The 27,979-nt window shown below is 55.1% G+C and overlaps 1 protein-coding gene across 2 annotated transcripts in view; it reads right to left on the bottom strand.

The window, feature by feature from the left end:
* BRINP1 (BMP/retinoic acid inducible neural specific 1) overlaps positions 1–27,979 on the bottom strand; it is a 178,903-nt gene that overhangs the window by 32,844 nt on the left and 118,080 nt on the right. The gene's annotated exons all lie outside the window — the stretch shown is intronic.

Genomic DNA, 27,979 nt, shown 5'->3' with positions numbered 1-27,979 from the left:
AGAGGAGGATAAGGGGCATCGCAGGAAAAGAACAGGAGACACACCCTAGTAGCAAGGATGAAGATGTCAGGAGCTGCCGGTGACTGACAGATGGGACGGGGGGGGCGGGGCAGTGGGGAACAGGTGTCAGAGGGGAGCAGATGCCAGAGGGCACAGGGCTTTCCCGGCTGCTGGGGCCTGGGACGTCCTCGTGCGCGTAATGAGGCCGCCTTGGTAAATTTCAAGGAGAAGCGTAATACGGGGCCGGGGTGTGATCTAACAAAACCAGGGCATCATCAAAATAATAATATCGGTGCGGGACGACCTCAGGGAGGATTACGTTTTTCTCCTTCGCTCTAAAGACGAGGAGGCCAAAAACAAAAAACAAAACAAAACAAAAAAACAAAAACAAACAAACAAACAAAAAAACGAGGAGGCCAAGGCCCATGGAGGGGAAACGACCAGCCCGAGGCTACAGGATGCACACTCCGGCCCACGTCTCATAACCTCGTCTCCGCACGTGACTGATCGAGGCCGAGTCCTGCCAGCCCAGGACGCAGACGGGGCTCTCCAGGCGTGCACCCCTCGCCTGCCCCGGAGACGGCAGCGGCGCAGCCACCTCCCCCCCCCGGGCGTCCGCACAGAAGGGCAGCCCTGGGCTACGTCAGCTCCCGACAGCAGCGCGTCTCTCTACCTCATCCCGAGCCACCGGTGTGTGCGGGGCTAACAGGTCAGTGGCGTCCACCCCGTGGAAAGCGGCGGGGTTCCCCGGATTACACTTTCTTCTCATTCATGCTTCGGGGACACCCCCCATCCCACTCACGAAGGGTTTGCTGAAGAAGCTCGGCACTTCTCCTTCTGCTTCACAGTTGTGCCTCTACGTCCCCCTCCCACCTTCAAATCATTTAAAAAAGAAATGAGGCGCCAGCACGTCAGCCCGTCTTCAGCGGCAGCCGAGAAATGACTGTTGGGGGGGGGGCTGGGGACACGAGGTCAGGCCCCTCTGCCGACGGCCTGCCCAGCTCACCCCTCCTCACCCCTCCTCACACCTCGGGCGGCCACCCCAACCGTCTCACGCCTACTTCTTCCTCCGTAGAACGGAGACGCTCGCCGTGCCCACAGCGCAGAGCTGCGGAGGGGCCAAGGGAGGGAACCCCTGCCAACTGCCCGGAACAGTTGCTGGCACACGGCAAGCCGAGAGCAAATGTTACCTGCTACCTTTTTTTTTTTCTTTCTTCCTTTTATTATCGTTTTTGAAAATATTTACTTTTTTTGAGAAAGATAGAGAGAGAGCGAGAGCAGGGGAGGGGGTGGGAGGGACTCCTCAAGGGACTCTGCCCAGCCTGGAGCCCGACAGGCGCTCGGGCCCACGACCCTGAGGTCACGCCTGAGCTGAAATCAAGAGTCGGACGCCTGATGGCCCGAGCCCCCCGGCGCCTACTTTTGGTGGTGACAGTGATGACGAAGTCGCCGCTGGGACTGACGTGGTTCACAGCGTCAACAGAACCTTCAGGAGCCACGAGCAGGAGCCGTGGGCACCTAACCACGGAGGAGAAGGCCCCGCAGGCTGCCCGGAGCTGTTTGCAGGGACTCACCCGGAGTGGGCTTTGGGGCTCTGTGCCTGTTGGGGCTGCACGGTGCGGGGGGGCAGCTATTCAGGAAGGCGGGTCCCCCTCAGTCCGTACGGAAGGTTCTCAGGGACGGAGGGAGCCCGTGGCTTGGGCACCGCGGGCTGCGGGGCCTGGTGGCTCCACACCAAGGGCCAGGGGCCCGGTGGGGCTGCGTGGGGCTGGCGAGGGCTCGCCCCCCGGGAGCGCGACACAGACGCCCCAAAGACGGGCCCAAGCCAACAGGCCGTGCGGTCCCTCCTCGGCGACGTCGACCGTTCTTTCCGACTGTGCACTATTGAGTCATTTTATCTGTATCACGGTTTTTCCGCTTCCGAAGCAGAATTTATTTTTAGCTGATCCCAATCCCCTATAGGCATCTGAGTCTATGGATTGGGGTTAAGTTCCTGTTGGAACTCTATAGACTATACTCTCAGTCCTATTTTTCTAGCTTGCTCATCATTTTCTTTCTCCCTTTTGTAGGGGATAAAATATTCTATTCTTGGTCCCGGCCCAAAAGGAATTTGGGGAGAGCATTTTTAGAAAATTGCGTCAAATCATCTCTCCGTTTGGCAAGGATACAAAAGGCAGTATTACCTACCACGTTTAATGCAACTGAACGCAGATGAAGTTTGGGGCTGGGGGGTTCCGGGAGCGGCTGAAACACAAAACTGATTGCTCTTTAAAAATGGAAACTCCGATCACGCCGAGCTGTCTCGGAGGCAGAACCTCCTGGGCGATTTTGAAAGAGAATAATGAAGACGTAGCAATTAAAAAGCACTTTTCTGCAAAATGTCATTACTGTTTAAAGTTACATAACCGTTTCGACGGCGGCCGAGGTTCACGGAGCAGTCAGCGGCCTGGCCGGCTCCTGACGACCCGGGTCCCACGGGGGGGCCGCTGCTGACCCCAGGCTGGCGCCCGGCCGGGGCCTCCACGGGGCGCAAATCACCGGGGGGGGGGGGGCGCAGAGCCACTGTCTGCAGGACACACCGCTGCTGCCCGCTGGGGTGGGGGGACCCTGGGCCCGGTTCCCAAAGACACAGAGGGGGAGGTGGGGGAGGGAGGGAGAGGGAGGGAGGAGGGGGGGGAGGGGGGGAGGGGGAGGGAAGGGGAGGGAGAGAAGACAAAAGAGAGAGAGAAGAGGAGAGGAGGGGAGGGGAGGGGAGAGGAGAGGAGAGGAGTGGAGGGGAGGGGAGGGGACAGGAGAGAAGGGGAGGGGAGGGGAGGGGAGGGGAGGGGAGGGGAGGGGAGGGGAGGGGAGAGAAAGGCCACCATCATTGCCGAGCATATAAATTTTGCCTCAAAAGACCCAGGAAGGCAATAGCTGAGCGTTTCCCTTGAACACCAAGTCACTCGTGCTGAACATATGGGACATCTCCCCCCAGTCTCATTATACTTTTCTTTAAAATCTTGTTATACTTTAAATTGGAATGTTTCACTGTTCTACGAAGCGAGTGGGCAATGGAGAGGTGGGAACAACATCCACGTCATCCTCTTTCTCTTCTGAATTTTGCCCCATCTCCCTTCGTCTTCCTCCCACCTTAGCTGCAACACAGACATCTCACGATTCTTTTTTTTTTTTCTTTTTTGTATTTTACAGACAGTCCTTGTGTGTGGAGGAAAGATTTCTCCTTCTGTCCATCACACGGCGGGGGGGCGGGGGATAGCTCTGTCCTCTCTATCCCTTTGCTTCCTCAGTCCTTCTTCCTGATATTATTATTATTTTTCAAACACACCAGGCGTCCTGCCCTTCTCTGGTCCCTCCCTTGTGCGGGTCTTGTTCTCCCCACGGTCTTTGCACGGGTCCTTCCCTGTGCCAAGAATATTCTTTCCCCAGATCTCTGCGTGGCTCCCTTGTCCTGCAACCGCAGCCCTTCCCAGGTCACCCAAATGACAAGGCTTCTTCTAGGGGCGCCCGGGTGGCTCAGCGGTTGAGCACCTGCCTCCGGCTCAGGCTGTGGCCCCGGGGTCCCGGGATCGAGTCCCACGTCGAGCTCCTTGCAGGGAGCCTGCTTCTCCCTCGGCCTGAGTCTCTGCCTCTCTCTCTGGGTCTCATGAATAAATAAATACAATGTTTTTTAAAGAATGCTTCTTCTATTTTCATCAGAGGACTAATTACTGATGGAACTGAGCTTATTCATTTGTTTTCATGTTTTTTCTCATCTCCCCCATTGGAGAGTGGGCTTCAGGGGGACAGAAGCCCTGACCTCTAGAATATAAATTAAGGGCAAGCCCCCGTAGAGGCTCCAGACACTCATTTGTTGGATTTTCATTCAATGGCTAATTCTCTTTTTCACCCCAACTGGAAAAAAAAAAAAAGAAAAAGAAAAGAAAAGAAAAAGAAAGTGGCCTCTAAACACTTGGAGGATGTTGGAACTGGCCCAAAGCTGGCCTGAAGCCCCACAACCAGAGTAACAGACTCAGGCCTCAAATCCAGGAATCCGGGCGAGCGCGTCCAGCTCTGGGGCAGGAGCGAGTGGGCTGAGAGGGACTCCTGCCTCAGTGCTCCCCCGGGGGCTCTGGCCCAGGCGGCCCCTGCCGACGCCTTAGCCTCAGAAATTCAGGTCACTCGCCTGTGAGGTTCCTCGCAGGGACTGCTGTGGGGAGGGGAGCGGGAGAGGCCTACGCGGCTGCCAGCGAGCACCTGGCTGCTATGGGCTGATGCCTGCGTCCCCCAAGGTTATAAGTCGAGGCCCTAATCCCCCAGAGCCGCGCTGTGATTAGGGGGCGAGGCCCTGGCAGCTGATTAGGTTTATGTCAGGTCACAAAGGGGGGCCTCCATGAGCGGACTAATGAGCTTATTATTTTTTTTTAAGATTTTTTTTTTTTAATTCATTTGACAGAGAGAGAGACGGAGAAAGAGACAGAGTGAGAGAAGGCGCACAAGTAGGGGGGCAGCAGGCAAAGGGGGACGAGAAGCAGACTCTCCGCCGAGCAGGGAGCCGGACGCGACTTGATCCCAGGCCCCGGGCATCCCGACCTGAGCCCAAGGCGGACAGCTAACTGACTGAGCCACTCAGGTGCCTCATTTTTTTCTTTTTAAGATCTTTTTTAAAATGTGTTTCAAAGAGACAGAGCGAGCACACGCAGGGGTAGGATTAATGGACTCCGGGGAAGAGAAAGACACGGAAAAGCTCCCTGTCCGCCTCCCGCCCTGAGCACACACGGCCCTCCCACCAGGGCACAGCTGTCCACACGCCAGGCCGAGCCTCTCCCGGACCCTGTGACCTTGGAGTTGCGGCCTCCAAAGCCGTAGAGACGCAGCTGTCCCGTGGGAACCATGCCGTCTACACTGCTGGGCTCCAGCAGCCGAGCAGACCAAGACGGGGCACGAGTGGGCCTTCAGCAAGTGCCGGGCCCCGCAGGCCCCCATAGGACGCAGCCCTTACCTGAACTGGGACACAGGCTCCCAAGGAGCCCCCTTTGGGCCCATCGGAAACACGGCCAGGGCGTCCCGCCTCTCGAGAACCCTGCGGGGTTCCCCCCGGGTCGCTAGGACTTGTCCTGCCGATGTGACTCCTCCCTGTCCTCTGCCTCCCTCTGTCCCCTTCCTGGTTGCCCCGGGTGCCAGGCCCTGTGCCTAGGGTGCAGGGGGGGACATACGGCAGGTGCTCCGTGCCCTCGCTGACCCCTGGCTTGGGGACAAGGTGGAACCAGCGCTCCACCAGAGGAGCTGGCTTGGGGACGCAGCAGGAGGCCGGCGGCCGCAGGGGATGCGGTAGGCCTGAGGCCTCGCAGAGTCGCACGGCTTAGGGCACCAGGGGCTGCAGGGGACACGGCGTAGGGCTGAGGCTTCACGGATCCGCACAACTTAGGGCACCAGGGGCCGCAGGGAGAGCCGCTCAGAGGGTGGGAGCCACCTGCGCCAAGGACTCAGGCCACAGAACTTCCGGCTAAGGACCCACCTGAGCAGCGCCCTCTTTTCCGGTTAAGGGTCGCCTTTTTCTGTGTGTGCGTCCAGCCTCCAGGACCCCGGGGAAGAGATGCAGGCGCTCTGGTGCCTCAGAGAAGATCGAGACCCGGGAGGGAAGGATGACAACGGGCAGAGACCCGCCAGCTGGTGAGAGGAGCGGCACTGCTCCCAGCAACACGGGTTAAAGACCCTCGACGAGCCTGCCTTCGGCCCAGGGTGTGATCCTGGAGACCCGGGATCGAATCCCCCGTCCGGCTCCCTCCGTGGAGCCTGCTTCTCCCTCTGCCTGTGTCTCTGCCTCTCTCTATATATCTATCATGAATAAATAAATACAATCTTTTAAAAAAATTAAAAAAAGTAAAGACCCTCGCTGAGACGGACAAGGAGGCGGCTGGGAGTCAGGAGACGTGAGCCCCCCCCCCCCCAGCATTGTCAAGTTTCAACCACCGGACAGCACGAGGGCAACAGGGCTCCCAGGGGCCCCGACGTCCAACTCTTTGACACCTTCAGTGACACCGAACCGCTGCCTGAAGCAGGGGCCTGGTCCCGGGTTTGGGAGACGGATCCCCCATCCTCCAAGCCGAAGCTGCCTCGGAGATTGGGGGGTGCCGCCCCAACCTTCACCGCTGACCCGGCTCCTGCTCTTCCCCAGTTAGGAGCTCCTGGCCACCTTCTCTTCCTCCAACAAGCAGTACCCGGGGGGGGGGGGGGTTGCTGGAGGAGATGCCTCCCCCCGGTGAGGACACGGACGGGCTGCTTGGAGACGCGACACTGACGCATAAAATCCAAGTTCAAGAGACAGAGGCCTGAACTGATGAGCAAAACATAAAAAGCAGCATTACGTCTGGAACATAGTAGGTGCTTAATAAATATATTTTAAACATCGAATAGGGGTGCCTGGTGGCACAGTGGGTGAAGCGTCGGACTCTCAGTTTCAGCTCAGCTCAGGATCTCAGGGTTGTGAGGCCAAGACCAGGGCCAGGCTCTATACTCAATGAGGAGTCGGCTTCTCTCTCTCTCTCTCTCCCTCTCTCCCCCTCTCTCCATCCACCCCATTTGCCCTCCTGTCTCTCTAAATACATTTTCAAAATCTTTTTTAAAAAAATAAATATTGGGGATCCCTGGATGGCTCAGCGGTTTAGCTCCTGCTTTCAGCCCAGGGCGTGACCCCGGAGACCCGGGATCTAGTCCCGCATCAGGCTCCCTGCATGGAGCCTGCTTCTCCCTCTGCCTGTGTCTCTACTTCTCTCTCTCTCTCTCTGTGTGTCTCTCATGAATAAATAAAATCGTTAAAAATAAATAGATAAATAAATAAATAAATAAATAAATAAATATTGAGGTTCCCCTGGGGGGCTCAGTCAGGCACCTGCCTTTGGCTCAGGTCATGATCTCAGGGTCCTGGGGACGAGGCCCCATGCCTGGTCCCTCCCTCCCATCCATACACGCCATCTCTCTCTCTCTCATGAATAAATAAAATCATAAAAATAAATAAATATGGAATAAGCCAGTGACATATTATGAAGATGAAAGAAAATAAACCGTGCGTGTGGGATGCGGGCAGATCCTGAAACAGGAGTGTGTGTGAGGAGATCCAGACGACGGGCGCCCCAGTTCCCCGCAGAGGACATGCGTCGAGCAGACACGGGGCGGTGTGCGACCCCCCTGGAGCAATCAACGTCTCGGTCAAGGCCGGGACCCTCTATCTCTTCCTTTGGCTTGTTTGCATTTTGGATGAACGTGGCCTTATCTTACTTCAGGTCACAATTACCTACAATAGTAGTAGTTTCGACGGACGTACGTGCTTCTGATCGACTTCACTGCAGATTTCCGTCAGGGCTAAGAGAACGGGGGGAGACGCAGACCCTGCTTTGGTTGAGTGGAAGCGGCGGTTCATGCTGTTGTCGCATCACCACGTGACCCCCCGCGGATGCCTCTGAGCCCCACCGGGTCCCAGCTGTTGCCTCCTACCTGTGAAGGTCTGCTTGTCGCATCCTGTCCCTTTCTGAGAAGCGCGAGGTGGGGAACACAGCGAGGGGGGCCCCTTTCGCCGAGAGCCGGCCCGATCGCCCCCCCCTGAGGGAGGCCAGCGATCCCCGACTGGCACACGCAGGGCTCCTGGGCTCCGACCGCCACGCCGGGTTCCAGCGCGCTGGAGGCACGCGGGTCAATTACCCATCTGTTTGGGTCTCTACTGCCGTGAATTACAGTCTCCGTCGCTGACAGCTCGTTGGGGTGGAATGAAAATAAGACGATAATTCACCGGGTGAAACCGTGCAGAAAGGGCGAAAAGGCTATGATCTCATTCAGAAGTTCAGCCCTTGCCTCTGTGATGGGTCATGGGCACCCGGGTGGGGCGGGGGGTGGAGGTGGGGATGAAGAGAGGCGGGGAGGTGGGTGGGCTGTGGCACCCCCTCTGGACGGCGTGTCCTCGCGCGTCCCCAAGGACCAACCTCTGTTCTGGGATCCTGAGGAATCTACTCGGAGGCCTCAGATGAGCGATTCAAGTAAATGAAATTCAGCCCAACGGGAGGAGCCCCTCCTCCACGCCAGCAATCTCGAGGGACGGAACAAGGTGCCTTCGTAGGTAGAAGAGTCCCCGTCGCTGGCCGTGCACAAGAGTTTAAGGACTCCGAGGCCCGAATGGCACGTGATTATCATGAACTGGAATCCGGTGCACCCACCCGGCAGCGTTCTCCCTTTGAAAAACGTTACACACCCGCCCTCCGCCCCCCAACCACCGCCAGCCTCTTCTCTTGGGTGGGTTCACAGGACACGTCTTGGCCAATGAGGTGTGAGCACGGGGCCTGCCGACGATTCCAAAACAGACCTAGAAGCGCCGGCGCACAGGAGCAGCCGTGTGTCCATCCCGCGGGAGCAGCAGAACCACGACGCTCTTGCATCCAGGACGCAGCCTTGGGAGGGAACGAGGGTCTCCGTTCGCCCTGAGCTTGGGGGCCGCTGGCCACGTAGCCCGGCCTGTACGGGGGGGGGCCACCCACGGCCCCAAGTCACCCACCACGGCTTGGTTTTGTAACGGATCTTATTGGACCACAGCCACGCAGGCCCGATGCAGGGCTGTCCGGAGCGGCTACGACAGGGGCTGTGTGAGGCCCACAAAGCCGAAGACATTTACCATCTGGCTCCTGACGGCGACACTCCGCCAGCCCCTGGCCTGGGCGGCCACTGAGATCGTTCACCCTCAGGTTTCTATGCGTCCACTCCGCGCTGCTGTGCGGTCACCCCCTAAGGGAAGACGGACTCGGCGTCGCCTGTGATGGGCCAGGTGACCTTCGAGACTCTGGAGGAAGCGCGAGGACCGAGAAGCACCCCCTTGGCCCCTGCGCAGGAGGCGGGTCAGGAGAGGGCGCCGTGTAAACGGAGCACTTGGGCCGCCAGGAGGACCGGGGCGCGGGCTCCTCCAGGACCACGGCGACTCCCGAGAAGAGGATCCGGTCTGGGCCGTGGAACGGCCAGGGTCGCGCAGGCCCGCAGACTTCCAGAATCCGACTTAATAAAATTCCAACACGAAGGCGCCCTCAGTGAGGGACCGCGACGACGCTGATTCAGCTTAACTACGGGCCTCCCCACAGATGTCCTGATGAAACCAACCGTGACGCCAACGACCCCGTGCTCCCGACTCCTACACGAGCGGACGCGTCCACGTTCTTCTCCAGGCCCCCTTCCCCGCTGCATCCTGCCCGGCCCCGCCACCCCCGCCAATGGGGCAGCTGTCTCCTGCCCGGACTTGCTCCTGCTGGGAAGCCAGCCTCAGGGGGCTAACGTCTGGTTGTCACCCCGTGGGCGCTCCTGCGGTAGGGCCCAGGTAAAAATCAGATCAACCGCTGTGTCTCTAGACCGTGTCGGCATCTTGATTGCACGACCGACCGCCCCAGAAGGGTGGACGCTTCTGTACGTAAGCGGTGCCTCCACGGAGAACAAGACAGGCTGGACCGCACGGGTGGATCCCCTCCCAGAGGATGGCTGTTCCACAAATGTCATTTCCTGGCCTCGCCCGGGGCCGGGGGCCATCGCGGGCAGCCCCCTGCCGGCAACCACAGGCACCCTGCACGCGGCTCTGGCTGTGCTAGGACACGCGTCGTACTGCGTCCCAGCGTTGAGGCTCATGTCCCCCCGGCCCGCGATGTCCTGGGATGCCGGAGTCGGTGCCTCACTCCCTATCACCTAACGCATCACCGGGTCCCAGTAAACATGTTTGGATGGAGGCTGAATGTGGACAGAATACGATCCAGAGAGGACTGCGCATCCCTGCGCCACGGCCCTCGCGCTCTACCTCTCTGAGGCCGTCCTTCCCGGGGAGGGAGGACCTGGACAGCTCGAAGCCTAAAACCACCTCAACCTCCACCCAGTAATGAAAGGAACATCTGAGAGAGAGAGAGAGAGAGAGAGAAAAAAAGGCCAAAAAACATCCTAAGAGAAGGACGATGCTGAAGGTCTTGGCTACTGATCCGAGCACCTATTTTGCCTTAGATGCACAGCTACGAATTATGAGCCTGAGGAATGAAGAGCTAAAACTGTGTCTTTCAGCTCTTTGCACTCTTTCCAAGATTCCGAGCACAGAGCTAGACCGTAGTAGGTGTGCAAGAATAGAGCCGCTCAATCCGGCAACCGGTAGGCAGGTGTGTTGATGCACCGCTTCATTGGAACCGGTGCTGAGCTACACGCTGGAGACAGGGAAACCGAGTAAGACGCGGCTTTCTGGTCTCAAGCAGCTCCAGCTGGGGCGGGGGGCGGGGGGGAGAACACGATTCATAAATAGAAAAGGACACTATACAATATGCACATAAATATACACAAGTTTCAGTGGAAGGGGGGAAAAAAAAGAGAATCCTCTAGTTTTATGAGAGTAAAGGAGTCCAGAAAAGTCACCTCTGACAGGGTTGCATCCAAATGGTATGAATAGCCCGGCATTTGCCAAGCTGTGTGCTGCCGTCGTAGGTCTGCAAATGTAACCAGGATCAAATACGTTCAGGAAACCCCATATTTAATCTACCTCTTGAGACTCATAACACACATTAGCACCGTGAAGGCACTGACAAGTCCTGCAGTAAATAAGCGTGGTTTATGCCGTGGGATCCGATGTGTTTCCGTATTATTGAGCTTTCGTTAAGTTGCCGCGTGGTAACAAATAACCTCAAAATCACAGTGGCTTACAACCACAAGGGTTTATTTCTTGCTCATGTTCATGTTGGCTGAGCTTTGGCTGTATTCCAGATGTCTTCATCCTTTTTTTTTTTTTCCTTCCAGATTTTTATTTGAATTCTAGTTAGCGAACCGCTAGCGTAGTATTGGTTTCAGGAGGAGAGTTTAGTGACTCATCACGTACCTACAGCACCGAGTGCTCATCACAACAAGAGGCCTTCTCAATGCCCCTCACCCATGCAGCCGACCCCCTCACCCACCCACCTCCTTCCAACAACCCAGTTTCTTCAATTTCTTAGCTTCCTTCCTTCCCTCTCCTACTTTTCTCCCCCCGTCCCACACGTTCATCTGTTTTGTTTCCTAAATTCCACATATGAGTGAAATCATGTGATGTGTCTTTCTCCGACTCGGCGCTCTCCTCTCTCCAACTCCCCCCACGTCACGGCAAATGACAAAAATTCCTTCCTTTTGATGACTCTGCAATACTCCACTGCATGACAGACCTCGTCTCCTTCATCCATCCAGCAGTGGACGGACACGCACAGTCTGGCCGTTGCTAATAATAATAACACTGGGGTGCAGGTGCCCCTTCCAATCAGTATTTCCGTATCCTTTGGGGTAAATAAACACCCAGGGGTGCGATTGCCGGGGGGTAGGGCAGCTCTGTTTTTAACCTGTTGAGGAGCCTCCACACTGTTTTCCAGGGTGGCTGCAGCAGCTTGCCTTCCCGCCCACAGTGCACGAGGGCTCCCCTTCCTCTGCGTCCTCGCCGGCACCTGCTGTTGCTCGTGTTGCTCATTTTCGCCTTTCTGACCCGTGTGAGGTGATAGCTCATCGTGGTCGGACTGGCGTTTCCTCTAGACTTGAAGGAGCAGCGTGGCTCGGGCGTATGCCACCATCGTGACGGAAGGAAAAGAGCAGAAGCCGCACCAGGCCGTGTCTCCTAACCTGTCTGCGGCGATGGAGCACGGGGTATGATCCCCTACTTCCTGCTGGCAAAAGGCAAAACCAAACCACGTGGCCGAGCCCAGTGCCAGCTAGCTGGGAGGTGTGCACCTCCCACGGGGCAGCCCTGCCAGTCGCACAGCCGTGCACTGGTTTACGTAACCCTCTTCGGGGAGGCAACAATGGAATCACACCATCGACCACGAAACAAACTTATTTTTGCACCAAACCCTTTTTGAAAAAATTCGATCACCGAATGACCCAGCAAGTCGGTTCTTAAGGCCTGTATAGCCCAAAGCATCGCAGGCAGGTATTCAAACAGAAACGTGTACACAAATGTTCCTAGCAGCGGTCTACACGGGAGTCAGGGAGTGGAGACGGTCTACGTGCCCATCAAGCCGTGAACGGACAAACGGAACGTGGGGTACCTACGCAAACACGGTTTAAAGACCAGCGACGAGCCTGCCTTCGGCCCAGGGTGTGATCCTGGAGACCCGGGATCGAATCCCCCGTCCGGCTCCCTCCGTGGAGCCTGCTTCTCCCTCTGCCTGTGTCTCTGCCTCTCTCTATATATCTATCATGAATAAATAAATACAATCTTTTAAAAAAATTAAAAAAAGTAAAGACCCTCGCTGAGACGGACAAGGAGGTGGCTGGGAGTCAGGAGACGTGAGCCCCCCGCCCCCAGCATTGTCAGGTTTCAACCACCGGACAGCACAAGGGCAACAGGGCTCCCAGGGGCCCCGACGTCCAACTCCTTGACACCTTCAGTGACACCGAACCGCTGCCTGAAGCAGGGGCCTGGTCCCGGGTTCGGGAGACGGATCCCCCATCCTCCAAACTGACGCTGCCTCGGAGATTGGGGGGTGCCGCCCCAACCTTCACCGCTGACCCGGCTCCTGCTCTTCCCCAGTTAGGAGCTCCTGGCCACCTTCTCTTCCTCCAACAAGCAGTACCCGGGGGGTTTGCTGGAGGAGATGCCTCCCCCCGGTGAGGACAAGGACGGGCTGCTTGGAGACGCGACACTGACGCATAAAATCCAAGTTGAAGAGACAGAGGCCTGAACTGATGAGCAAAACATAAAAAGCAGCATTACGTCTGGAACATAGTAGGTGCTAATAAATATATTTTAAACATCGAATAGGGGTGCCTGGTGGCACAGTGGGTGAAGCGTCGGACTCTCAGTTTCAGCTCAGCTCAGGATCTCAGGGTTGTGAGGCCAAGACCAGGGCCAGGCTCTATACTCAATGAGGAGTCGGCTTCTCTCTCTCTCTCTCTCTCCCTCTCTCCCCCTCTCCCCATCCACCCCATTTGCCCTCCTGTCTCTCTAAATACATTTTCAAAATCTTTTTTAAAAAAATAAATATTGGGGATCCCTGGATGGCTCAGCGGTTTAGCTCCTGCTTTCAGCCCAGGGCGTGACCCTGGAGACCAGGGATCTAGTCCCGCATCAGGCTCCCTGCATGGAGCCTGCTTCTCCCTCTGCCTGTGTCTCTACTTCTCTCTCTCTCTCTGTGTGTGTCTCTCATGAATAAATAAAATCGTTAAAAATAAATAAATAAATAAATAAATAAATAAATAAATATTGAGGTTCCCCTGGGGGGCTCAGTCAGGCACCTGCCTTTGGCTCAGGTCATGATCTCAGGGTCCTGGGGACGAGGCCCCATGCCTGGTCCCTCCCTCCCATCCATGCACGCTCATCTCTCTCTCTCTCATGAATAAATAAAATCATAAAAATAAATAAATATGGAATAAGCCAGTGACATATTATGAAGATGAAAGAAAATAAACCGTGCGTGTGGGATGCGGGCAGATCCTGAAACAGGAGTGTGTGTGAGGAGATCCAGACGACGGGCGCCCCAGTTCCCCGCAGAGGACATGCGTCGAGCAGACACGGGGCGGTGTGCGACCCCCCTGGAGCAATCAACGTCTCGGTCAAGGCCGGGACCCTCTATCTCTTCCTTTGGCTTGTTTGCATTTTGGATGAACGTGGCCTTATCTTACTTCAGGTCACAATTACCTACAATAGTAGTAGTTTCGACGGACGTACGTGCTTCTGATCGACTTCACTGCAGATTTCCGTCAGGGCTAAGAGAACGGGGGGAGACGCAGACCCTGCTTTGGTTGAGTGGAAGCGGCGGTTCATGCTGTTGTCGCATCACCACGTGACCCCCCGCGGATGCCTCTGAGCCCCACCGGGTCCCAGCTGTTGCCTCCTACCTGTGAAGGTCTGCTTGTCGCATCCTGTCCCTTTCTGAGAAGCGCGAGGTGGGGAACACAGCGAGGGGGGCCCCTTTCGCCGAGAGCCGGCCCGATCGCCCCCCCCTGAGGGAGGCCAGCGATCCCCGACTGGCACACGCAGGGCTCCTGGGCTCCGACCGCCACGCCGGGTTCCAGCGCGCTGGAGGCACGCGGGTCAATTACCCATCTGTTTGGGTCTCTACTGCCGTGAATTACAGTCTCCGTCGCTGACAGCTCGTTGGGGTGGAATGAAAATAAGACGATAATTCACCGGGTGAAACCGTGCAGAAAGGGCGAAAAGGCTATGATCTCATTCAGAAGTTCAGCCCTTGCCTCTGTGATGGGTCATGGGCACCCGGGTGGGGCGGGGGGTGGAGGTGGGGATGAAGAGAGGCGGGGAGGTGGGTGGGCTGTGGCACCCCCTCTGGACGGCGTGTCCTCGCGCGTCCCCAAGGACCAACCTCTGTTCTGGGATCCTGAGGAATCTACTCGGAGGCCTCAGATGAGCGATTCAAGTAAATGAAATTCAGCCCAACGGGAGGAGCCCCTCCTCCACGCCAGCAATCTCGAGGGACGGAACAAGGTGCCTTCGTAGGTAGAAGAGTCCCCGTCGCTGGCCGTGCACAAGAGTTTAAGGACTCCGAGGCCCGAATGGCACGTGATTATCATGAACTGGAATCCGGTGCGCCGACCCGGCAGCGTTCTCCCTTTGAAAAACGTTACACACCCGCCCTCCGCCCCCCAACCACCGCCAGCCTCTTCTCTTGGGTAGGTTCACAGGACACGTCTTGGCCAACGAGGTGTGAGCACGGGGCCTGCCGACGATTCCAAAACAGACCTAGAAGCGCCGGCGCACAGGAGCAGCCGTGTGTCCATCCCGCGGGAGCAGCAGAACCACGACGCTCTTGCATCCAGGACGCAGCCTCGGGAGGGAACAAGGGTCTCCGTTCACCCTGAGCTTGGGGGCCGCTGGCCACGTAGCCCGGCCTGTACGGGGGGGGGCCACCCACGGCCCCAAGTCACCCACCACGGCTTGGTTTTGTAACGGATCTTATTGGACCACAGCCACGCAGGCCCGATGCAGGGCTGTCCGGAGCGGCTACGACAGGGGCTGTGTGAGGCCCACAAAGCCGAAGACATTTACCATCTGGCTCCTGACGGCGACACTCCGCCAGCCCCTGGCCTGGGCGGCCACTGAGATCGTTCACCCTCAGGTTTCTATGCGTCCACTCCGCGCTGCTGTGCGGTCACCCCCTAAGGGAAGACGGACTCGGCGTCGCCTGTGATGGGCCAGGTGACCTTCGAGACTCTGGAGGAAGCGCGAGGACCGAGAAGCACCCCCTTGGCCCCTGCGCAGGAGGCGGGTCAGGAGAGGGCGCCGTGTAAACGGAGCACTTGGGCCGCCAGGAGGACCGGGGCGCGGGCTCCTCCAGGACCACGGCGACTCCCGAGAAGAGGATCCGGTCTGGGCCGTGGAACGGCCAGGGTCGCGCAGGCCCGCAGACTTCCAGAATCCGACTTAATAAAATTCCAACACGAAGGCGCCCTCAGTGAGGGACCGCGACGACGCTGATTCAGCTTAACTACGGGCCTCCCCACAGATGTCCTGATGAAACCAACCGTGACGCCAACGACCCCGTGCTCCCGACTCCTACACGAGCGGACGCGTCCACGTTCTTGTCCAGGCCCCCTTCCCTGCTGCATCCTGCCCGGCCCCGCCACCCCCGCCAATGGGGCAGCTGTCTCCTGCCCGGACTTGCTCCTGCTGGGAAGCCAGCCTCAGGGGGCTAACGTCTGGTTGTCACCCCGTGGGCGCTCCTGCGGTAGGGCCCAGGTAAAAATCAGATCAACCGCTGTGTCTCTAGACCGTGTCGGCATCTTGATTGCACGACCGACCGCCCCAGAAGGGTGGACGCTTCTGTACGTAAGCGGTGCCTCCACGGAGAACAAGACAGGCTGGACCGCACGGGTGGATCCCCTCCCAGAGGATGGCTGTTCCACAAATGTCATTTCCTGGCCTCGCCCGGGGCCGGGGGCCATCGCGGGCAGCCCCCTGCCGGCAACCACAGGCACCCTGCACGCGGCTCTGGCTGTGCTAGGACACGCGTCGTACTGCGTCCCAGCGTTGAGGCTCATGTCCCCCCGGCCCGCGATGTCCTGGGATGCCGGAGTCGGTGCCTCACTCCCTATCACCTAACGCATCACCGGGTCCCAGTAAACATGTTTGGATGGAGGCTGAATGTGGACAGAATACGATCCAGAGAGGACTGCGCATCCCTGCGCCACGGCCCTCGCGCTCTACCTCTCTGAGGCCGTCCTTCCCGGGGAGGGAGGACCTGGACAGCTCGAAGCCTAAAACCACCTCAACCTCCACCCAGTAATGAAAGGAACATCTGAGAGAGAGAGAGAGAGAGAGAGAAAAAAAGGCCAAAAAACATCCTAAGAGAAGGACGATGCTGAAGGTCTTGGCTACTGATCCGAGCACCTATTTTGCCTTAGATGCACAGCTACGAATTATGAGCCTGAGGAATGAAGAGCTAAAACTGTGTCTTTCAGCTCTTTGCACTCTTTCCAAGATTCCGAGCACAGAGCTAGACCGTAGTAGGTGTGCAAGAATAGAGCCGCTCAATCCGGCAACCGGTAGGCAGGTGTGTTGATGCACCGCTTCATTGGAACCGGTGCTGAGCTACACGCTGGAGACAGGGAAACCGAGTAAGACGCGGCTTTCTGGTCTCAAGCAGCTCCAGCTGGGGCGGGGGGCGGGGGGGAGAACACGATTCATAAATAGAAAAGGACACTATACAATATGCACATAAATATACACAAGTTTCAGTGGAAGGGGGGAAAAAAAAGAGAATCCTCTAGTTTTATGAGAGTAAAGGAGTCCAGAAAAGTCACCTCTGACAGGGTTGCATCCAAATGGTATGAATAGCCCGGCATTTGCCAAGCTGTGTGCTGCCGTCGTAGGTCTGCAAATGTAACCAGGATCAAATACGTTCAGGAAACCCCATATTTAATCTACCTCTTGAGACTCATAACACACATTAGCACCGTGAAGGCACTGACAAGTCCTGCAGTAAATAAGCGTGGTTTATGCCGTGGGATCCGATGTGTTTCCGTATTATTGAGCTTTCGTTAAGTTGCCGCGTGGTAACAAATAACCTCAAAATCACAGTGGCTTACAACCACAAGGGTTTATTTCTTGCTCATGTTCATGTTGGCTGAGCTTTGGCTGTATTCCAGATGTCTTCATCCTTTTTTTTTTTTTCCTTCCAGATTTTTATTTGAATTCTAGTTAGCGAACCGCTAGCGTAGTATTGGTTTCAGGAGGAGAGTTTAGTGACTCATCACGTACCTACAGCACCGAGTGCTCATCACAACAAGAGGCCTTCTCAATGCCCCTCACCCATGCAGCCGACCCCCTCACCCACCCACCTCCTTCCAACAACCCAGTTTCTTCAATTTCTTAGCTTCCTTCCTTCCCTCTCCTACTTTTCTCCCCCCGTCCCACACGTTCATCTGTTTTGTTTCCTAAATTCCACATATGAGTGAAATCATGTGATGTGTCTTTCTCCGACTCGGCGCTCTCCTCTCTCCAACTCCCCCCACGTCACGGCAAATGACAAAAATTCCTTCCTTTTGATGACTCTGCAATACTCCACTGCATGACAGACCTCGTCTCCTTCATCCATCCAGCAGTGGACGGACACGCACAGTCTGGCCGTTGCTAATAATAATAACACTGGGGTGCAGGTGCCCCTTCCAATCAGTATTTCCGTATCCTTTGGGGTAAATAAACACCCAGGGGTGCGATTGCCGGGGGGTAGGGCAGCTCTGTTTTTAACCTGTTGAGGAGCCTCCACACTGTTTTCCAGGGTGGCTGCAGCAGCTTGCCTTCCCGCCCACAGTGCACGAGGGCTCCCCTTCCTCTGCGTCCTCGCCGGCACCTGCTGTTGCTCGTGTTGCTCATTTTCGCCTTTCTGACCCGTGTGAGGTGATAGCTCATCGTGGTCGGACTGGCGTTTCCTCTAGACTTGAAGGAGCAGCGTGGCTCGGGCGTATGCCACCATCGTGACGGAAGGAAAAGAGCAGAAGCCGCACCAGGCCGTGTCTCCTAACCTGTCTGCGGCGATGGAGCACGGGGTATGATCCCCTACTTCCTGCTGGCAAAAGGCAAAACCAAACCACGTGGCCGAGCCCAGTGCCAGCTAGCTGGGAGGTGTGCACCTCCCACGGGGCAGCCCTGCCAGTCGCACAGCCGTGCACTGGTTTACGTAACCCTCTTCGGGGAGGCAACAATGGAATCACACCATCGACCACGAAACAAACTTATTTTTGCACCAAACCCTTTTTGAAAAAATTCGATCACCAAATGACCCAGCAAGTCGGTTCTTAAGGCCTGTATAGCCCAAAGCATCGCAGGCAGGTATTCAAACAGAAACGTGTACACAAATGTTCGTAGCAGCGGTCTACACGGGAGTCAGGGAGTGGAGACGGTCTACGTGCCCATCAAGCCGTGAACGGACAAACGGAACGTGGGGTACCTACGCATTCAAATATTAACTCGGCCGTAACAGAACAAAGTGCTGATACACGCTACGACATGGGTGAACCTTGAAATCACTTTGCTAAATAAGAAGAAGCCAGACACCAAAAAAAAAAAAAAATGTTGTGTTACTCTATTTATATGAAATATCCAAAAAAGGCAAATCCATAGAGACAGGAAGCAGACTAGTTGCCTGGGGCTGGAGGGAAGGGGTGGAGCGAAGAATGATTGCCTAATGGGTACAGAGATGATGAGAAGGTTCTGGAACTAGATGGTGGTGACCACGGCACAATGTGGTGACTGTACCTCATGCCACTCGGTGAACTGTGCATTTGAAAATGGTTACGACGGGGCCCCTGGGGGGCTCAATGGTTGAGCGCCTGCCCTCGGCCCAGGGCGTGACCCCGGGGTCCTGGGATCGAGTCCCGCGTCAGGCTCCCTGCATGGAACCTACTTCTCCCTCTGCCTGTGTCTCTGCCTCTCTCTCTGGGTCTCTCATGAATAAATAAATAAAATCTATATTTTTAAAGATTTTATTTATCCGTTCATGAGAGACCCACAGAGAGAGGCAGAGACGCAGGCAGAAGGAGGGAGAAGCAGGCTCCGTGCAGGGAGCCTGACCTGGGACTCCATCCTGGGTCTCTAGGATCACGCCCTGGGCCGAAGGCAGCACTAAACCACTGAGCCACCTGGGCTGCCTCAATAAATAAAATCTTTAAAAAAAAAAAAGTCCTGATTCTGGTTTATATGTTCCAGGTTGGGAGACAATGTGGTTTAAGAGCGCGGACGTTGAGCGGATCTGGGTTCAAATCCCTGCCGTGCCACCTACGAGCCAGTTGCTTCAGTCCTGTGAGCCTCAGCCTTCAAACCCGGAGCGGGGTCTCTGGGGAGGCCTGTCCGAGATACTGATACCGAGGCACCGCTCCTCACCTGGCCCGGGAGCAGAATGCGGTACACCCGAAGTGCAATGATCATTTTACGTCGGACCTATCGGCTTTTAGGCCGGGTGCTTAGTAGAACGTCCACGAGCTTCCCACTGAAAGGAGCACAAGGGCTCTGCGGCCACCCTCCCCCGTGCTGCAGGTCAGCAGACCCGGAGAAGCCCCGGGAACCAGCCAGCCCCGGGTCCCAGTCCTACGGGGTCGGCCGTGGGTCCTCCCCGTCCCGCCTGTGTCCTGACCCAGCCTCCCACTGACGCCTCAATCCGCTTCTTAAGAGGAGCCCTGGTCATCGCCATGGGCCGAGCCGCGTCCTCCTGGGTGCGGGAAGGAAAACCGACACCGGGTGCGGCCGAGCGGGGGCTGCACCTGCCCAGCGGGCTTTGCAGACCCACGATGCCCGAGGGCCCGGCTCCCGCCGCCTGCACCCGCTGCTCCCGCCAGCCAGGCTCTCCCACGCGCCGGCCACGTGGGCGCTCTGCCGTCCACCGGGCCCCAGGGCCACACCTACTCACGTCCCGCCCTCCTGCTGTCCTGCTGCAGCTGGCGTGGCCTCATGCCCACTGTACCCACATCTGGGAATGTGTCCTGCAGACCCGGAGCTCGCCGGACAAGCTGGGAAGCCTCGGAGCCCGGGCGACGACGACCCAGAGGCCAAGGGAACCTCAGGAAAGTGTCCATCTGTCCTTCTGTATCCTGGGGAGCGGGGTCCCCTCCGCCCGTGGGCGGGACGGCTGGCCTGGCCATCGGACGTAGGCACAGTGTCCAGGAGGGAGCCTGCAGCCCTAACACGTGTTCCTCCCAGCAGGTGCGGGTCTGTCCCCACCGCTACTCCCTGCGCCCAGGGGACTATGAAGGCCACCCTGTGCCCCCACTGCTGACGCGGCCCTCTGCGCCGCCTCCTGCCCGCCCTCCCCCCTCCTTTACCCTTCCTGCTCTTCCTCCCCCCAGGCCCCTCCCCTCCTCCTCCTGCGGCCTGAGCACCAACCATGGGAAAACCCCGAATTCAGCAAATAGCCCTGGGCCCCTACGGCCGTGGCACCGGCGGATGGGATGACAAGCAGAGCTGGGAGGCCGAAAGCCCTTGTCCGAGGCGGCCCATCGTCTGACCTCACGGCGGCAGAAAACCCAAACCCAGACGAACAGGTGCAAGGTGAATAGAAACAAATGAATCACGGCGTGGAAGAGGTCCTAGAAGAGGCTCCTGGGAGGAGGTGGCATTGGGAAGGTTGGGGACACTCCTAACCACCCCTGCCTTACAGCTGTAACCCCCGGCGCGGCAGGGAAGGCGCTTGTGCTCCGGCCTGTGCCGTCCACGCACGTGAGCTCAGGGGCAGGTGGCCCCCCTGGAACGGGGTCCCGCGTGACTGCCACGACGGGCGCGAGGGGCCGAGAGAGCGGCGCTCCTTGTACGCCCGGTGGTTCGCTCACCGCTCGTTCCTTCACTCACAAAGCCACGTAACCAATATCCTCAGGGCACTGTTTGTGTGCCGGGGCCTCTGGAGACAGAAGGGGTCCCTACGGCTCAGGGGCTCTCACCCTCAGGAGTCAGGTCATAGGGTCCTAGGGAAGAGGGTGGGTGCGGTGCCCGACAACAGAGCAGACGTCAGAGCAGCTCCCCGGGAGGTGTGGAAGCCTTGAGACTGGAGAGATAATGCAGAAGAGCGAAAAGTAATGAAAAATAAAACGATGCCTATCATGAAACGCCAGAGATTCCTTAGGCCTGGAGTCGAGACACTATTGTGTGTTGGACAAGAAGACAGGCAAGAGTTTGAAGACGTTGCCCGAGTGCATGAGTGATAAGCGATGGAGCGAGTCTGGAGGGAGCTGAAGTTTCTGGAGGCAGAAGCACAGGAAGAGAGAAGAAGGGGAGGAGGGGGAGGGGAAGGGGAAGAGGGGGAGGAGGTGGAGGGGAAGGGGATGGGGGAGGAGAAGGGGGAGGGGAGGAGGAGGGGGGAGGAGGAGGAGGACAAGGGGGGAGGAGGAGGGGGAGAAGGAGAAGGGGGAGGGGGAGGAGAATGGGGAGGGGGAGAGGGGGAGGGGGAGGATGGAGAGAAGGGGGAGGGGGAGGAGGAGAAGGGAGAAGGGGGAGGAAGAGGGGGAGGAGGAGGGGGAGGAGGAAGAGGGGGAGGACAGGGAGGAGAAGAAGGGGGAAGGACAGGGAGGAGGAGGAGGAGAGGAGGGGGAGAAGGAGAGAAAGGGGAGGACGGGGGAGGAGAAGGGGGAGGGGGAGGGGGAGGAGAATGGAGAGGGGGGAAGACAGGGAGAAGGGGGAGGAGGAGGAAGAGGGGGAGGATGGGGAGGAGAAGGAAGGGGGAGGACGGAGAGGAGGAGGAGGGGAGGAGGATGGAGAGAAGGGGGAGAATGAGGGGGAGGAGGGGGAAAAGGGGGAGGACGAGGGGGAGGAGGGGGAAGACGAGGAAGACGAGGGGGAGGGGAGGAGGAAGGGGTGGGGGAGGGGGAGGAGGGGGAGGGGAACGACCGGAGACCAACCAGGGAAACGCACCATGTGATTACCAGGATGTGGGGAGAAGCCGCTCGGAGCACAGAGCCTCGGGCGGCCCCGCGTGGAGTGGGGAGGCCGCAGCTGGATGCCGGGCCGGGCCAGGGCACTCCCTCCTCCGTGGGCCTCACTGCCCCCCATCCTTTGGCAATCGCTGCTCAAGGCCTGCATCCCCGCCGTCGTGGTCCCCGCCACCATTTGTCTCCCCTCGGTAAAGGCGACGGCCCGAGCCGGCCCTTCCCGTGCCCGTGCCCTCGCCCTCCGGTCGGTCTTGCCACGCGGCAGCCGCAGGGATTCGTCCCGCGTGTGAGCCAGGTCGGGTTGCTCCGCCGCCTGAATTCGCGATGGCTCCTCACCGCATCCAGAGTAAAGTCTAGAGTCTTCTCCATGGTCTACAAATTTCTACACGACCCGTTCCCTCACCATCTCTCCGATCGTAAAGAAAATATACGTCCCTGCTTCCTTGTTTATCGTCTGCTCCCCCGGCAGCCACGCACCGTGAACTCCAGCAGGACGGAGACGCGGCTTAGGCACGTGAGGCCGTGCATCCGGCGCCTCCAACACCCTCTGCGTGCGGCTGGTATTCAACAAATATTGGTAAATGAATGAATGTACGAATGAATACATTTGTGGATCATCCCAGATCTCAGCAAAATATTCTCCGTGCAGCCCTTTCCACATCAGTGAGCTACTAAGGCGGCGCCCTGCTCTCTGCACACCTCCGCAGGTGGATACTGGATTAAGTCGCATGACAGTGTCGCCGAAACACTCAACGGGCTTCTTGGAGAGAGAAGTATAAAAATAAGAGGTTGTCATTATGCCATTAGTGTTATTACTACCAGTTTGGCTGTGGCTGTTTTGACTACTAATAGCCTGGGATCGTTTCTCTGATCCTGTTGTTCTCATTCCCGGGGTCCCCCGATCCTCGTCTTTCTTTTCCCTATTTCCTCCCGCCTTCACCCTGTTTTGCGCACGGCCTGGGGGACACCGCAAGGTGCACGGCATTAGAGGGCCATTCGCCTCATCCTCAATCCACCACAATAAAGCTCTGCAGCATCTCCCCTCCCAGCCTCCTTCAGCTGAGTTGGGAGAGGAAAGAGGAAGACAGGGCACAGCACTGGGGGAAGGAGAAGCTCGGCGGTCAGGCCATCAGGGGTAAACGCCGAGCTCGCTCACTTACAGAGTGACCTCCCTCACCTGTCTTCCCACCTACAAAGGTGGGATGTTACCTACGCCTTCCTCCTAAGAATGGTGTGAGGCTTAAAAATGCGACAAATTAAAAAAAAAATGCAGGGATCCCTGGGTGGCGCAGCGGTTTAGCGCCTGCCTTTGGCCCAGGGCGCAATCCTGGAGACCCGGGATCGAATCCCACGTCGGGCTCCCTGCATGGAGCCTGCTTCTCCCTCTGCCTGTGTCTCTGCCTCTCTCTCTCTCTCTGTGACTATCGTAAATAAATAAAAAATTAAAAAAAAATAAAAATAAATGAAACAAATATAAGTACACGGTACAATTAAATGTACGTTAAGATAAATAAAAACAAATAAATACGAACACGACCACACTAAGGGCGCACGGCCCCTGGCACCTAGGGAAGCGTCTATAAATCTCATCCACTGTTACCTCCTGACTCCTCCGCCCGCGTCCGCGCAGCCGCCTTCTAGCTGGGCCGGACCACCTCCTGCTCTTTTATACGTCTCTGCTTTATTCACGTCTTCTCTTTGCAGAGGATGTCAGGAGGGAGCGCATTATTAAATAAATTTTTAATAGATGCATATTATATACACGGAAATGTATACACATAAATCATGTGTGTACAGCGCTATGAATGCTCACAAAGCAAACACCCCCGTGTGCTGCCATCCGGATCAAGAAACAGACTATTATAAACACCTCCAGAAATCTCTCCCGTCTCCCGTCAGTCCCTTACTCTTCCTCCCCAAAGGTTAATGCCCTCCGAGCTTCTAGAACAGCGCATCTGTCTTTACGGTCTGGGCCTGTATGGAACCGGCATCACACGGCCGTGCATCCCCTTTTGTGTCCGGCTTCTTTGACTCAATGCTACGTTCATAAGATGCTTCCGTGTGGCGGACAGGAGGGTAGTTGACTTTCTCCCATTCCTGAGCTGCAGCCTGTCATACGGATGCATGACAATTTGTTCATCCGTTTACTTGTTCATGGGCAACGAGGGCTCCCTCCATGTAGAGGCCGTTTTGAATAAAGCTGCTCTAAGATAAGCATTCGCGTCTTTGGGGGAGCATGGGTTACGTTTCTGTGGGTCACGTTCCCGAGAATTGTAATTTCTGGGTCACAGGATAAGGATGGATTGAGTTTTTAGTAGATTCTGCCAAGAGAGTTTTCCAAAGGGGCTGTACTAATTTGTTCTCCCACAAGCAATGCATGCGAGTTGCCAGGGTTCGACACCATCCCTGCTTGCTACGGTCAGGGTTCCTCATTTGAACCAGACCGACGGCTGTTCTCGAATACTGAAGTGGGACTTTATTTTTTTTTTTTTTTAAGATTTTATTTATTTATTCATAGAGACAGAGAGAGAGAGAGGCAGAGACACAGGCAGAGGGAGAAGCAGGCTCCACGCAGGGAGCCCGACGTGGGACTCGATCCCGGGACTCCAGGATCACACCCTGCGCTGAAGGCGGCGCTAAACCACTGAGTCACCTGGGCTGCCCTGAAGTGGGACTTTAATTTACATTTTCTGAGGGCCAGAAAAGCTAATCGGCCTTTCAAATGTTTATCTGCCATTTTGATATTCTTATTTGTGAAGTGCCTGTTCATGTCTTTTACCCATTTTCTGGTCTTACTGGATTGTCTGCCTTTTTCTTGTTGGTTGTAGGAGTTACTTACGTATTTTGCACAAGGTCAGGTACATGTATCCAGAGAAGAAATTTATTTATTTATTTATTTATTTATTTATTTATTTATTTATTTATTCCTACTCTGCAGCTTGCATTTTCATTCTGTGAATAGCAGTGCCTGATGAACAGAAATTCCTAATTTTAATGTGTTCCATGTAGCGATCCTTTTCCTTACACTTCGTGCTTTTTGTATCCTACTGAATAAATACCAACCTACCCAAAAGTCATGAGATAGTCTGCTGCTGTCTTATTTTTAAGACGTTTTGTTTTGTGTTACCTTCCACCAAGAGAATATTATTCTTCCTCAGATATTTTTTTTTCTATGACTCCTCTACCTCACCCGTCTGAGTGACTTATTTCCTTCCCGAATCTCCATAATGGTGTGCTTTATTTTCATGATCTCTATTATATTACATAGTACCCTGACTCTTGTGTATTTCTCTGCCCTTCGTCTCTATCTCGTCCCTACACTCCATTCAACAGATTATCTAAATTCTTCATGGTCTCCTCACTCAGCTCTGGTCATGAGGCCTGCTACGTGACTCTAAAATTGGTCTGTCTCTCAACCCCAACTGATACCTGCATGGCCTGAATCTGTGAGTGCTGCCTCTGAGTGCTGCAATTGCCCCTCACTGGTCACCCACCACCGATCTACCCTTGTCTAATTAATTGACCACCAGACAGCCAGAGATCTTCCAAAATATCAATCTCTTCATGCTACCTCCTTTTCAAAAACGCTTCCACGGTGCCCATTACCCTCAAATTCATGTTCAAGTCATTAGTGTGCTGCAGAGGCCTTCCAGGATCTGGAGGATTGTTTTGTCTTTTCCACCGTTGGTGTCTCTGGTTGAATCTCTTAAGACACTTTCATTTCCTTGAGTGCTCCTTTTTTTTTTTTTTTTTAATTTTTAATTCTTGAAAAAATTTTTAGACGTCTTTTTTTTTTCTTTTTAAGTGCTCCTTTATAAAGACTCTCTCTGCCTCCGTATCCATGCTCCTGCCTCCTCTTCATCTTCCAGGTCTCATCCTCTGCATCTTCTCTGATTCCTTAGTAGGTGAAGTCTCAACACGTCTGGTACCAAGAAGCCCTCAGAATTTTTCTACACTACAATTCTTTATGCCTATTATTGTTTGTTTAAGCCCACCTTCTCTGATACAGTGTGTATTCTCTAGGGACACAAACTGTGTCTGTCTAGAGCACCACTATACCCTTATGCTTGGTTGGATGCCAACGTGGGTTCCTACAAAATATGTCTATCTATACAGATATGTCGGTATCTCCGTAGATGTCTATATATACACATGTACTTGCTGTAATGAGTTGAACTGATTGGTGCCCGTAGGCTCAAGGCATTCGCACTGGATCTGGCACACAGTCATGCTCAATTAAGGGTGGTGGTTGGTGAAAAGGACTGAAAGACCACTTACTTCAATTACCCAAACCTTTATAATGAAAAGGACTGAAAGACCACCTACTTCAATTACCCAACCCAGCAGAACGATGATTAAATAATCTCTCTAACATTTCCACCAGATGTCATTTACTTCTAACTCTGCTAACGGAGAATCACTACATACCTCAGCAGGCCACTGCAGGTTTGGGCATGAACGTGCCCTGGAAGTTTATACTGAGCTTGAACTGAGGTCTATTTCATCTCAGCTAAGAGCTGGGATCCTTGTCATTTCCTGCAAGCAGATCAGCTTTGGCTCATTTTATCCACATTAATGAATTTGACTAACTTTTCTGCAAGACAGCCTTTGGGGTATCTGCAGCCAAATCCTATTGTACCAAGTCAACTCTCTTAAGCTATCCATCATAAGACACCCTTCTTTGGATGCACTGTAATTTCTTAGCACCGCTCTTGAAGTGGGATGCCCAGACTTGGACCCGAGTTTCCAGGTGTGCTCTGACCAATCTAGAATGGGACAAGGGAGCCACCTCCTTTTTGGTGGATAACATACTTCTAGTAACGAAACCAATGGTGGACCTGGCTTTTGGGAGACTGAGACTTATACCAAAATTGCTTATTGAGAAAAAGATTTCAAAATAAGATGTGAAAGTGAATACTTAGAATGAAAAAAGTTGGGGACATAGGAGGTGGGGGAGCCGTGGACCTCAAGCTTCATTAGCTTCATGGTAAATCAGCCTCTAAATGCGCCTAAGATCTTAATAACTTCCTGGAAACATCCTGTTAATCCCTTCTAAATTTACTCCAATTATAACTCACAGGTCTCTCCACTGCCAACATTCACAGCAGGGTTAGCAAGTGTAGGCTGGAGCCAAGCTTCCCGGACTCAAACATCGCTCTCACTTCACAAGGTCGCCACAGGTATCCCAGGAACTGATAAGTTGAAAATCTTGGCACGCCCAAGGCAGATCTGTCTCTCTTATCTACTTTCTTATCAGGTGATTACCAAACCCAGTGTCCACCCTCTTCTCCACTAAAGGGGGCAGGGTTATTCTTCCTGTGTTTGAGGTTTTGTTTTGTTGTGTTTTCTTTTAATGCTAAAGCACTTTCCTGGTCTGAATTTCCTAGAGGGCTTTTCGTTCAGTGCTCCCGAGTGACATCCCCTAGCCCTCCCTGCACCATCTTCCAACCATCTTCTATAACAGGAGCGTGAATCAAAGGGTTGCCAAGGAACTGGGATATAAAAGTCATATTAGGCTCTGCTTAGCTCCACCTGCCAATCTCAACTCCACTTTCCTCCCACTGACATTCAGAATCACCTTTCTCAGATACCTTTCTAGAAGGTCACATTTTCAGTCTGCTCAAAGTTAAAGCATGCCATTTTTTTTTTCTGACTATAAAGTTAATACATGATTGTTGTAGAAAAGTTAGAAAAAGAACTGGGAGCCTAAAATAAATCATCTGCAACCTCACCAGCCAGAGGTAACCTCTTTTAACATCTCGGCATCTTTCCTTGCAATATTATTTTCCCTTATCCTTTCACGTTGTTAAGATCACGCCATACATTTGGTGAGAAACTATCCATCTTGGGGGCACCTGGGTGGCTCAGGGGTTGAGCATCTGCCATTGACTTAGGGCGTGACCCCGGGGCCCTGGAATCGAGTCCCACATCAGGCTCCCCGCAGGGAGCCTGCTTCTCCCTCTGCCTGTGTCTCTGCCTTTCTCTGTGTATCTCTCATGAATAAATAAATAAAATAATAAGTATAATAATATAAGTATATATAATAATAATAATAAAGAAACTATCCATTTAAAAAAAAAGAAACTATCCATTTTTAAATGAACACTAGATCAGATTGTTTTCA

The sequence above is a fragment of the Vulpes lagopus genome, chromosome 7 (genome assembly GCF_018345385.1).
Source record: "Vulpes lagopus strain Blue_001 chromosome 7, ASM1834538v1, whole genome shotgun sequence".
NCBI classification, from domain to species: Eukaryota; Metazoa; Chordata; class Mammalia; order Carnivora; family Canidae; genus Vulpes; species Vulpes lagopus.
The sequence above is the reverse complement of the archived record's forward strand: the minus strand, read 5'-3'. Positions and strand labels throughout refer to the sequence as shown.